Source organism: Nerophis lumbriciformis, linkage group LG20, assembly GCF_033978685.3.
Source record: "Nerophis lumbriciformis linkage group LG20, RoL_Nlum_v2.1, whole genome shotgun sequence".
Classification (NCBI taxonomy): domain Eukaryota; kingdom Metazoa; phylum Chordata; class Actinopteri; order Syngnathiformes; family Syngnathidae; genus Nerophis; species Nerophis lumbriciformis.
Window position 1 is genome coordinate 12,775,001 of NC_084567.2, and position 13,911 is coordinate 12,788,911.

At 44.5% G+C, this 13,911-nt stretch overlaps 1 pseudogene; it reads right to left on the reverse strand.

Annotated features, from left to right (window-relative positions):
• Window positions 1-13,911, reverse strand: part of LOC133619444 (solute carrier family 12 member 2-like) — a 43,402-nt pseudogene that overhangs the window by 3,343 nt on the left and 26,148 nt on the right.

Consider the following 13,911-nt stretch of genomic DNA (forward strand, 5'->3'; position numbering starts at 1 on the left):
ACGAATATGTTCAAAAATACAAATATATTAATTTTATGTCTAATTTGCATAATTGGCCATAACGCATGGCCGTGCAATTTTAGACATAATTTGTTTTCGTCGAAAAAAGGAGATGGTGCATTTTCGGTCTCCAAAAAGTCACTTTATTTGTTGCCAGTTGCCTTAAGGGGTCTGAATACTCCCCAAATATAGCAACAAAGCTGTCAATCTGGCAACACTGATCCCTGCTGCTAAGTCTTCTTGTGCTCTGGCCGACCAGTCGTGTTCGGAAGCAGAGTCATACGGGAATGCAACGACGAGCCGCGTTCACAGATAGTGCCGTCATAATGTGTTTAATGAGCGACGAGAACAGGCGGCGCCTGATCTATTAAAGGCGGCAAATTTGTATTTACTTGTGCTTTTTGGGCTTGGTGTTGATGTCTCCCAGCACGTTGATGTCAGAGAAGTCGATACGGAATCTGCTGAGCAGCGTCGCCATCCTGTACACACACACACACACACACACACACACACACACACACACACACACACACACACACACACACACACACACACACACACACACACACACACACAAACATTTTTGTATTTGTTACCTTCTTGAGACCTCTAAAAAATGCCTACCTCTTTAGGACCACCCTTTCTAGATATATAAAGATTTGTATTTACAACATTAATAATATATATATACTATGCATATATAAAAAGGTAAGCTTTTAGTTATTTTATTTTATTTTTTTGTAATTGGTTTTTAACCCCAAAACCAGTGATGTTGTCACGTTGTGTAAATGGTGAATAAAAACAGAATACAATGATTTGCACATCCTTTTCAACTTATATTCAATTGAATAGACTGCAAAGACAAGATATTTAATGTTCACACTGACAAACTTTATTTTTTGTAAATATTAGCTCATTTGGAATTTGATGCCTGCAGCATGTTTAAAAAAAGCTGGCACAAGTGGCAAAAAAGATCGAGAAAGTTGAGGAATGCTTATCAAACACTTATTTGGAACATCCCACAGGTGAACAGGCTAATTGGGAACAGGTGGGTGCCATGATTGGGTATAAAAGCAGCTTCCATGAAATGCTCAGTCATTCACAAACAAGGATGAAGCGAGGGTCACCACTTTGTCAACAAATGCCTGAGCAAATTGTCCAACAGTTTAAGAACAACATTTGTCAACAAGCTATTGCAAGGAATTTAAGGATTTCACCATCTACGGTCTGTAATATCATCAAAAGGTTCAGAGAATCTGGAAAAATCACTGCACGTAAGCGATGATATTACGGACCTTCGATCCCTCAGGTGGTACTGCATCAAAAAGCGACATCAGCGTGTAAAGGATATCACCACATGGGCTCAGGAACACTTCAGAAAACCACCGTCAGTAACTACAGTTGGTCGCTACATCTGTAAATGCAAGTTAAAACTCTACTATGCAAAGCCACCGGCTTCGCTGGGCCTATGCTCATCTAAGATAGACTGATGCAAAGTGGAAAAGTGTTCTGTGGTCTGACGAGTCCACATTTCAAATTGTTTTTGGAAACTGTGGACGTCGTGTCCTTCAGACCATACTGTATATATATATATATATATATATATATACATATATATATATATATATACATATATATATATATATATATATATATATATATATATATTTTTTTTTTTTTTTTTTGTTAATTTAAATATAAAGAAATAAGCTTTTAGTTTAATTTTTTTTATGTTGGTTTTTAATCTTCATTATTTACTTCAAGTAATTACAGTATGTCTCCATCCATCCATCCATCCATTTTGTACGGCGTGTCCCTCTATATACTGTACATATTAATTTTATTATTTATTTTTCTTAATTTTTGCCAAAGAGAGTGCATTTCAATTTCTTACACACACTTGTTATTTCATATGTTGGCCAGAGGGGGAGCACTTTTAAACCCGACTCAAAGTCCATCCATCCATTTTCTACCGCTTGTCCCTTTTGGGGTCGCAGGGGGTGCTGGAGCCTATCTCAGCTGCATTCGGGCGGAATTTGAAAAATCCTTCCTTTTTGGGACCACCCTCATTTTGATAGATTTCACCACCAGGGGGTGCAAATGAGACATTCTCTATTAGATGCAATGGTTTTCCGTATTGGGACCATGATTTCGGTCCTAACTTGTTCACCGGTCCTCATATGGACGGTACTTTTCCTTGTTAATGTCTCACACACACACACGGGAAGGAGAAAGCTAGCAACTACTTTTTCTATTGTGCGTTGCCTTCAGGCATTGGCGTGACTCACATGCGTCGGTCGTGGTCGATGCGGTTGATCTTCCCGCCGATGAAGACCCGAATCCTGCAGTCGGCCCACTTGCTCCGGTTGGTCAGCAGGTAAGGAACCAGCAGTGTCAGACCTGCGGGTCAAACCTGCTTAATTCACTCTTCTCAGGTGTGTTTTTTTCCCCCCACTTGCTTGTTTGAAAAAAAACAAACCTCCGTCGTCAAAGAGCCACCACACGTCGATGGTTCCTTTGCCTTGTTTCTTCTTGAACTGCTGACTGGACTCCAGCAGGCGCTGCTCGCTTAGACTCAGCGTTGGTTTTCCGTCTGCGGCGGAGAAAAGTATTTACCGCTTTTGTTGCCAAAAGAATAACGATACGACCGTTGGACCTACCTCGGGGGATGAGCGGGCTGCTCTGGGCGCTGGCGGTCTTGGAAGGACAAGAGTCCGAGTCCGAGTCTTTGGCCAGATTGACTGACACCATGGGGTCCTTACTGCTGACGGGAGGCTTCTCTTGTGACCACAGCAGCTCGTCTGCAAAATGGACGACAAAGTGGACTCCTCAGGTCCTAGCATTTGGAACTGGACTTTGGCAAGTCGGGGTGTCATTTCCCATACGGATGTTGGAGCGCAGATACAGGTGTTGATCCGATGCGATATCAACAGGAAGTGTACAGTCGGTACTTTTATTATTTCCCGGTGAAACGAGTCAAACAGAGACACAAACCTATTTATTATTAACCGTCTTTAAGTTGAAGTGGAGTGGTAATGGTCGCGGTCTCAATAATTCGCAAAGTTAAGCTCACGACGCGGTAAGTTGAACGATGCGGACACGTTTGTTACCGGAGACTTTCTAACACGCTTCTGCTTTTGGGGCTTTGTGTGTGTAAGTAATATGCAACTATGATGATTTGATACTTGTTCACATGTGCAGTTTTATTGTGCAGTGATTGTTACTGTGACAGAAAAAAGGTCATTTTGTATTATTTGACCATATCGGCGTGGCGAAGTTGGGAGAGTGGCCGTGCCAGCAATCTGAGGGTTACTGGTTCAATCCCCACCTTCTACCATCCTAGTCACGTCCGTTGTGTCCTTGAGCAAGACACTTCACCCTTGCTCCTGATGGGCCTGGTTAGCGCCGTGCCTGGCAGCTCCCGCCATCAGTGTGTGAATGTGTGTGTGTGAATGGGTGAATGTGGAAAATAGTGTCAAAGCGCTTTGAGTTCCTTAAAAAGGTAGAAAAGCGCTATACAAGTACGACCCATTTACCATTTACCATATATGTAACTGATTGCACGCACATGTGTCATGGCCAATTGTGAAAATTAGACCATGAAACAATAATAATTCTATTTCAAAACATGTGTCTAACTATTGTCTAACTTGCATTCACACGTATCTTTGACAATTGTGCAAATTAAACAATGAAAAAAGTGTATTTCTGTTTTAGAACGTTTTTCCAAAGATTGTCTATAATCACACACACGCGACAAGGCTAATAATTATTTCCCGCACTTTTGATTTCTTCTTTTCATGAGTTGCACAGGATTTCATGCGTTCGAGCAGCTGTTCCTATGTAAGGTGTTACTGCTGTGATTATTTAGTCATGACGTGTTGTGTTGCTTCTGCTACTCTCTGATGTACGGTACGGTGACGCCATCTTGAATGTCAGCGTGGCGACTGATGAGAGCCTCAGATCGTGTGCAGGTGCAGGACAATGTCTCATTTGTCGGACCAAAAAGGAACTTTTCGTTTGCCTTTTTTGTGTCCTGCCGACGTCTGTGAGGGATGTTTTCGCCCTGAGCCACAGCGCCCCCATTCAAAGAGGAAATGAAGGAGCCACAGCCCCCCATTCAAAGAAGAAATGGAGGATACACAAACCCCCTTTAAAGAGGAAACAGAAGAGCCACAGCCCCCCATTTAAAGAGGAAACAGGAGCCACATCCCCTATTTAAAGAGGAAACAGAGGTGTCACAGCCCCCCATTGTGAGGAAAAAACGGAAGAGCCAAAGACCCCCGAAACGGAGGAGCCACAGCCCCACCCCCATTTAGAGAGGAAATGGAGCTACAGCCCCTCTATTTAAAGAGGAAATGGAGGAGCCAAAGCCCCCCATTTAAAGAGGAAACAGAGAAGCCATAACCCCCACACCTGCCCCATTTAAAGAGGAAACGGAGGAGTCAAAGCCCTCCATTTAAAGAGGCAACGGAGGAACCACAGCCCCCCCACTTAAAGATGAAACTGAGGGGCCACAGCCCCCTGCCCTATTTAGAGAGGACACTGTAGAGCCACAGCCCCCGCCCCATTTAGAGAGGAAACGGAGGAGCCACAGCCCCCTAGCCCCATTTAGATAGGAAACAGAGGAGTCACTGCCCCCCATTTAAAAAGGAAACAGAGGAGTCACATCCCCCATTTAAAGAAGAAATGGAGGAACCAGATCCCCCCATTTAAAGGTGAAACGAAGGAGCCACAACCCCCTGCCCCATTTAAAGAGGAAACTGAGGAGCCACAGCATCCCTATAGAGAGGTAGAGGAGGAGCCACAGCCCCTAGCCTAGCATGTTTACCTTTTTGTAAATGAGCTTATTAAAATAGAAGAAATTATTTGCCTATTTGAGGACATTTAGATGTTAACTGTCCGACTTAGCACAAGTAAACACGCTGCAGGACTGCTCGTATCGCACATGATATCACACATTTTACATGCAATCAACATACAGTATCATCACCCTTTTTGTTTTTGATGATGATATCAGACCAATATCAAAATTGGATCGGGGCACACTTGATACAAGTTCCAACGCGGATCCCTCCTGCTACATCATCTTATACTCTGGCAGACTCGGTGCACAACGATGTGTTCAAGGGAGATAACATAAGTCGATACAATCCAATATTGATTTCCGATATCAGCATCGGACAATGCAACTAAAGGGATACTAACTAACTAGCCGCCGTTTTCTATGAAGTCACTTTTTAAAGATGGCCGAACTACAGCGTGATTATCAGAAGGTGTTTTAGCGTCCCAAATGAAAACCCCATCCCTCTGACCTTGGTCTTGGATGTGGGAGACGTCCAGACCGTCCCGAAGGCGCAGGATCACCATCCCAAACTGCAGGTCAAAGGCGTCGCTGAGGAAACAACAGCAACAATTCAGCAGCAGGTTCTCAGCCTGTCAGGCGGCGACCAGGGGGAAGGAGCAACAGGTCCTACTGGAGGGTGTTGATGTACGTCTCCACGTCGTTCATGTCTCCATCCATCCAGTTGGTCTTGAAGCCCAGAACCAGCGTGTTGGGCCTCAGGCGGCCCAGACCCACAGACTGAGGAGGACACACACACACACACACACACACGCGTTGGCACGATATGACACACACGGAGAGTGACCAGCGCCACCTGCAGGAGGAACTGCACGCCGTGTCTCAGAGAGTCGGAGAAGACGGGAGCGTAGAACGCCTTGATGCGCTTTTTGTTGAGCCAGCGTTGGCAGCGAGCGTGTTCCTGGGACGCCTCCCTCACGTTGGGGCGGCGACGCACCTGCACGCACACGCACAGGTCAGGGGTGTCAGGTGACCCCGACACAGCCGGCGAGGCGTACGTACGATCCGGACGTGTCCGCAGACCATCAGGCCCACGTTTTTGGTGAAGGAATGGACCAGCTGGAGAAGAGCGGGTCGAGAGTTTGGGTACCCGGTCAGAACCAAACACTGAGGCCTGCAAACACGAAATAGGTTCAGGAGACGCTCTGGGATCGGCTAATGATGCCTGCACGGATCACTACCAGGGGATCAAATAGTTATGTCTGAAATGATCGATAATGTGGCTGCAAACACCCTGAGATCCACTATTAATGTCTGGACGAAACTGAAGAACTAGAAGAAACACTATGATTGACTTGTTATGTCTGCATGGAGCTGAAATGATCTAAGTAAAATCCTATGATCCACTATTGATGTCTGTATGAAACGGAATAACAGTTTGACACACTAAGATGGACTAGTTATGTCTGCATGGATCTATAATGTGACAGGAAACACTCTAAGATCCACTATTGATGTCTGTATGAAACTGAAGAGCGAAGAGACACTCCAAAATCAACTTATGTCTGAAAGGATGTAAAATGTGACAGGAAACACTCTGAGATCCACTATTGATGTCTGTTTGAAACTGAAGAACTAGAAGACACTAAGATCGACTCGTTATGTATTCAGGGATCTATAATGTGACAGGAACCACTCTGAGATCCACTATTGATGTCTGTATGAAACTGAAGAGCGAGGAGACACTCCAAAATCAACATATGTCTGAAAGGATGTAAAATGTGACAGGAAACACTCTGAGATCCACTATTGATGTCTGTCTGAAACTGAAGAACTAGAAGACACTAAGATCGACTCGTTATGTATTCAGGGATCTATAATGTGACAGGAACCACTCTGAGATCCACTATGGATGTCTGTCTGAAACTCAAGAGCTAGGAGACAATCTATGATCAACTTGTTATGTCTGAAAGGATCTAAAATGTGACAGGAAACACCCTGAAATCCACTATTGATGTCTGTTTGAAACTGAAGAACGAGAAGACACTAAGATCGACTCGTTATGTCTTCAGAGATCTATAATGTGACAGAAAACACTCTGAGATCCACTATGGATGTCTGTCTGAAACTGAAGAGCTAGAAGACAATCTAAGATCAACTTGTTATGTCTGAAAGGATCTAAAATGTGACAGAAAACACTCTGAGATCCAGTATGGATGTCTGTCTGAAACTGAAGAGCTAGGAGACACTCTAAGATCAACTTATGTCTGAAAGGATCTAAAATATGACAGGAAACACTCTGAGATCCACTATTGATGTCTGTATGAAACTGAAGAACTAGTTGACACACTAAGACGGACTAGTTATGTCTGCAGGGATCTATAATGTGACAGGAACCACTCCGAGATCCACTATTGATGTCTGTATGAAACTGAAGAACTAGAAGACACTAAGATCGACTCGTTATGTCTTCAGGGATCTATAATGTGACAGAGAACACTCTGAGATCCACCATGGATGTCTGTCTGAAACTGAAGAGCTAGGAGACACTCTAAGATCAACTTGTTATGTCTAAAAAGATCTAAAATGTGACAAGAAACACTCTGAAATCCACTATGGATGTCTGTATGAAACTGAAGAGCTAGGAGACACTCTAAGATCAACTTGTTATGTCTAAAAAGATCTAAAATGTGACAAGAAACACTCTGAAATCCACTATGGATGTCTGTATGAAACTGAAGAACTAGTTGACACACCACAATCGACTCGTTATGTCTGCAGGGATCTATAATGTGACAAGAACCACTCTGAGATCCACTATTGATGTCTGTATGAAACTGAAGAACTAGAAGACACTAAGATCGACTAGTTATGTCTGCAGGGATCTATAATGTGACAAGAAGCACTCTGAGATCCACTAGTGATGCCTAGTGGCTTGCACAGCCCAACCTGAAGTTCTTGACATGGTCCTCCACACCAGTCAGGTTGAGACATTGGGTCAGAGCCTGGTTGTAGATCAGAGCCTGAGTGGACGAGCCCCAGTTGACGTCTACAACACACACACACACACATACACACACACACACACACACACACACACACACACACACACACGCAGAAAAGGTGTTGAGAAACTGAAGCACTGGGCACAGATCTGGACCCAGCAAATGTTTGGGCCTCACCAGGTTTCTTGTAGCTGACGTAGATGTAGAGCGCCAGGACGATGAGCAGCGTGACGAGCGCCGCCCACCAGTTGATGACGAACATCACCACGCAGCACAGGATGGCCCCCGCCAGCGACACCCACATGTTGTAGTACTTGAAGCTGGGGCGCCACCCTGTGGGTGTGGAGAGCATTGAAACGGGACACGCCAGACGGCGAGCGAGCGAGCGCGCTCACCTGGAGAGTTGGCCAAGGATGCGTGGAAGACGGAGAAGTTGATGAGGGCGTAAGACGCCAGGAAGAAGTTGGAGATGATGGGAGCGATGATGTTCAACTCGGCTGAGAGGAGGAAGACAGAAGAAGAACAAGGAGATGTAAGGAATGTTTGAGGAGATGTAAGAAATGTTAGAGGAGATGTAAAGAATGTTAGAAGAGATGTAAATAATGTTAGAGGAGATGTAAGAAATGCTAGAGGAGATGTAAAGAATGTTAGAGGAGATGTAAAGAATGTTAGAGGAGATGTAAAGAATGTTTGAGGAGATGTAAAGAATGTTTGAGGAGATGTAAGAAATGTTTGAGGAGATGTAAAGATTGTTAAAGGTGATGTAACAAATGTTAGAGATGTAACAAATGTTAGACGAGATGTAAATAATGTTTGAGGATTTGTAAAGAATGTTAAAGGAGATGTAACAAATGTTAGAGGAGATGTAACAAATGTTAGAGAAGATGTAAAGAATGTTAGAGGAGATGGAACAAATGTTAGAGGAGATGTAAGGAATGTTTGAGATGTAAAGAATGTTAGAGGAGATGTAAAGAATGTTTGAGGAATTGTAAGAAATGCTACAGGAGATGTAAAGAATGTTAAAGGAGATGTAAGAAATGTTATAGGAGATGTAAAGAATGTTTGAGGAGATGTAAATAATGTTTGAGGAGATGTAAGAAATGTTTGAGGAGATGTAAAGATTGTTAAAGGTGATGTAACAAATGTTAGATATGTAACAAATGTTAGAGGAGATGTAACAAATGTTTGAGGGGATGTAAATAATGTTTGAGGAGATGTAAGAAATGTTTGAGGAGATGTAAGAAATGTTTGAGGGGATGTAAAGATTGTTAAAGGTGATGTAACAAATGTTAGAGATGTAACAAATGTTAGAGGAGATGTAAAGAATGTTAGAGGAGATGAAAAGAATGTTAAAAGTGATGCAACAAATGCTAGATATGTAACAAATGTTAGAGGAGATGTAAAGAATGTTAGAGAAGATGTTTGAGGAGATGTAAGAAATATTAGAGGAGATGTAAAAAATGTTAGAGGAGATGGAAATAATGTTTGAGGAGATATAAGAAATGTTTGAGGAGATGTAAATAATGTTAAAGGTGATGTAACAAATGTTACAGATGTAACAACTGTTAGAGAAGATGTAAATAATGTTAGAGGAGATATAAGACATGTTTGAGGATATGTAAAGAATGTTAAAGGAGATGTAACAAATGTTAGAGGAGATGGAACAAATGTTAGAGGAGATGTAAGGAATGTTGAGATGTAAAGAATGTTAGAGGAGATGTAAAGAATGTTAGAGATGTAAAGAATGTTAGAGGAGATGTAAATGTTAGAGGAGATGTAAAGAATGTTAGAGGAGATGTAAATAATGTTAGAGGAGATGTAAAGAATGTTAGAGGAGATGTAAAGAATGTTTGAGATGTAAAGAATGTTAAGAGGAGGTGTAAAGAATGTTTGAGGAGATGTAAGAAATGTTAGAGGAGATGTAAATAATGTTAAAGGAGATGTAACAAATGTTAGAGATGTAACACGTTAGAGGAGATGTAAAGAATGCTAGAGGAGATGTAAAGAATGTTAGAGATGTAAAGAATGTTAGAGGAGATGTAAAGAATGTTAGAGATGTAAAGAAAGTTAGAGGAGATGTAAAGAATGTTAGAGATGTAAAGAAAGTTAGAGGAGATATTTGTGTGCTACCGATGAGGATGAAGGCCAATCCGATGCAGAAGGTAAGCACATAACCACGCAGGGGCTCGTTGTTTTTGCCGTAACCTTTGGCGAAGACGCCGAGACCCGGGTAGATGTTGTCCTTACACAGAGCCTGAAGAACACACACACACACACACACACACACACACACACACACACACACACTTGGATCAGTCATGCTTATTGATTATTTATGGGGTTTTTTGTTGGCTTTTGGTACCTGGAATACTTTAGGAGCGCTGACCAGCGACGCCAAAGCTGACGACAGGGTGGCCGAAAAGATCCCTGCTGTGATGAGAGGACCGAATGCTGACACCAAACTCATCACCTGCAAACACACACACACACACACACACACACACACACACACACACACACACACACACACACTTGAGGAACTTGCTGCTTTCCTTACCTCCATCAAACTCAAAAGCATTAGACGGTTACAGTCTACTCGCAAAGCGCTCCATCTACTGGACCATCGTGGTCACGGCACCACTTGTAGCCAATGTGAAGGGATAAGTAAGTGGTGCCGTGACCACGATGGTCCAGCAGATGGCGCTCTTTGTTTCATTTTCTTCAAGCCACTGTGTGTGTGTGTGTGTGTGTGTGTGTGTGTGTGTGTGTGTGTGTGTGTGTGTGTGTGTGTGTGTGTGTGTGTGTGTGTGTGTGTGTGTGTGTGCGCGCGCGCGCGCGCATCATCAATGTGTTCATTCATTGGATGCTAGCTGCAAGAAGCTTGTGACTCACAACAACAATCACCATTGTCCCTACACGCTTACACACACACACACACACACACACACACACACACACACACACACACACACACACACACACACAGGTCCTCATATGGATGGTACATTTCCTTGTTGATGTCTCAAGAAGAGTAAAAATACAAGAACACACACACACACCGGTCCTCATATGGAAGGCATTTTTCATTGTTGATGTCTCAAGAAGGGTAGAAATTCAAGAACACACAACACACACACCGGTCCTCATATGGAAGGTACTTTTCCTTGTTGATGTCTCAAGAAGAGTAGAAATACCAGAACACACACACAGACACACACCGGTCCTCATATTGTGTACTTTTCCTTGTTGGTGTCTCAAGAATGGTAGAAATACAACAACACACACACACACACACACACACACACACACACACACACACACACACACACACACACCGGAAGGTACTTTTCCTTGTTAGTGTCTCAAGAAGGGTAGAAATACAAGAACACACACGCACACACACACCGGTCCTCATATTGTCGGTACTTTTCCTTGTTGGTGTTTCAAGAAGGGTAGAAATAAAAGAACGCACACACCATCACCATCGGCGGTCACTTGTGGTCGAGTATGACTGTCCTCCTTCCTGGTCCTTGTGGGTCTTCAGGTGGGCGTGGAGGCCGATTCTGGACCCGATTATTCTGGGGCAATGTGGACAAGGGAATGTAGTGGTGGTGGGTTTGGGTTGGGCCTGTTTGGTGGATGCTCTCTCCTTTCTTAGTCCGCGCTTGTCTTGTGCAGCATGGCGGAGGTCGTCATTATATTGCGCGGCACCCTCACGGACAAGGTTTCTCCACATCGTCCTGTCTGTTGCCTTGACTTCCCAAGACTTAAGGTCTATGCACACTTTGTCAGGTTTGCCTTGATGTTATCCTTAAATCTCTTCTTTTGACCTCCCGGGGCCCGTTTCCCTTCAACAAGCTGAGAAAAAAGGACTTGTTTTGGGAGGCGAGAGTCAGGCATGCGGACTTCATGGCCAGTCCATCTGAGTTGGTTTTGGGCTATCGTGGCAGTGATGGTGGGCAAGCCAGCCTCCTCCAGGACGCTGGTGTTGGTGAGTCGGTCCTCCCAGCTGATCCTGAGGATTTTTCTGAGTTATCTATGATGGTAGGTCTCGAGTGCCTTTAAGTGCCTGCTGTAGGTGGTCCAGGCTTCTGACCCATACAGAAGGGTGGAAAGCACAACTGCTTTGTAGACCAGGATTTTGGTCTTTGCTTGGAGGTCACGGTTCTCGAAGACTCGCTTCCTCAGCCTTGAGAAGGCCCCACTGGCACAGCTGAGGCGGTGGTGAATTTCATCGTCAATGACAGCTTTAGATGACAGGAGGCTCCGGAGATATGGGAAGTGGTCCACATTTTCCAGTCGGATTTTGTCAATTGAGAGGTTTGGGGGCAGGACAGGCGCACTACTGTTTGGTGGTGATTGGTGGAGGATTTGGGTTTTCTTTATATTGATGGCAAGACCAAGCTGTTTGTATGCCTTCGCAAAAGCACTGTAGGTCCTCTTCTGAGAGGGCTACGAGGGCATTATCGTCTGCATACTGCAACTCCATGATGGATATGGTGGTGGTTTGACCTTTAGCTCTGAAACGGTTGATGTTGAGGAGTTGACCATCGGTTCTGTACATTATTTCGACTCCCTGGGCTAGATGTATGTTTGTGAGATGGAGGATGGTAGCAACAAAAATGGAAAATAGTGTTGGAGCGATGACACATCCCTGTTTTACACCTGTGTCTACCCTAAAGGGTTCCGTTTCATCTCCACTGCCACTGAGCACTGTGGCTGACATGTTATCATGCGGTAGTCTCAGTACCCGGATGTATTTATCTGGGCAGCCAATCTTGGACAGAAACAGCCTAAGGGCCTGACGGTTAACCGAGTCGAAGGCTTTGGTGAGGTCTATGAAGGCCATGTATAGTGATTGGTTTTGTTCCTGGCATTTTTCTTACAGTTGTCGTGCGATGAAAATCATGTCTGTGGTGCCTCTGCTTGGGCGAAATGCACTCTGAGACTCAGGAAGCACGCTTTCTGACAGGGGGGTGAGTCTGTTGGCCAAAACCCGAGCGAGGGCTTTCCCTATGGTGGACAGGAGAGAGATGCCACGGTAATTCCCACAGTCTGCCTTGTCTCCTTTCTTAAATATGGAGACAATTAGGGCATATCTGAGCTGTGCAGGGATGTCCTCTTCTTCCCATATTTTGAGAAGCAGGGCATGGATGTGCTTGGTAAGATCGGGTCCGCCTTTCTTCAGGACCTCTGCTGGAATGCCGTCGGGCCCAGCAGCCTTGTTGTTCCTCATCTTCCCAATGGCATCCTGCAGCTCATTCAAGGTAGGTGGTTCTCCCATGCTTTCATCTGTGGGTTGTTGTGGGGGTTGGTCAAGAGCCTCCATCTCAGGTATAGTGTCCCTGTTTAAGAGGTCTTCATAGTGTTCTTTCCACCTGTTTGAAATTGCGTCCTTGTCCTTAAGCAGCAGCAGACCATCCTTTGAGCGAAGGGGGGTTAGGCAGCGGTGGCTGGGACCATACACCACTCTTGTGGCATCGAAGAAGCCTCTCGTGTCTCCAGAGCCTTCTTTGTCCACCACTGGTTCTTCAGTTTCCTAACCTGTGTTTGGACAGCTGCCTTCGCTTTGGCGTGGGCTACTCTTTTCACTTTGCAGTGGATGTCGTTTTGCCAAGTGATGAAAGCTTTCCGCTTGTTGTCAATTAGTTGCTGGAGCTCAGTGTCGTTCTCATCAAACCAGTCTTGATGTCTCCGCTTTTTGAGACCAAGGATATTTTTGCAGGATTTCATTATGGCAGTCGAAAGTGTGCTCCAGTGTGTTTCCGTATCCTCTGGGTACTGTTTGCGCAATGCTGCGCTAAAGGCCTCCTGCAGCTGTTGTTGGTAGGTGGTGTCACTCAACAGCTCGATGTCTTTTCTGCATCCGTCTTTTCCGCATTAAGCGGATGGACATGATGGAGCGAATGAGGCAATGGTCGGTCCAGCAGTCGTCTGCACTGGTCATTGCTCTGGTGTTTAGGACGTCGCGACGGTCTTTAGAGCGGACAATGACGTAGTCAATGAGATGCCACAGTTTGGAGCGAGGGTGCATCCATGATGTTTTGAACTTGGTTTTCTGACGGAAAAGTGTGTTGGTGATGACCAGGTTGTGCTCCGAGC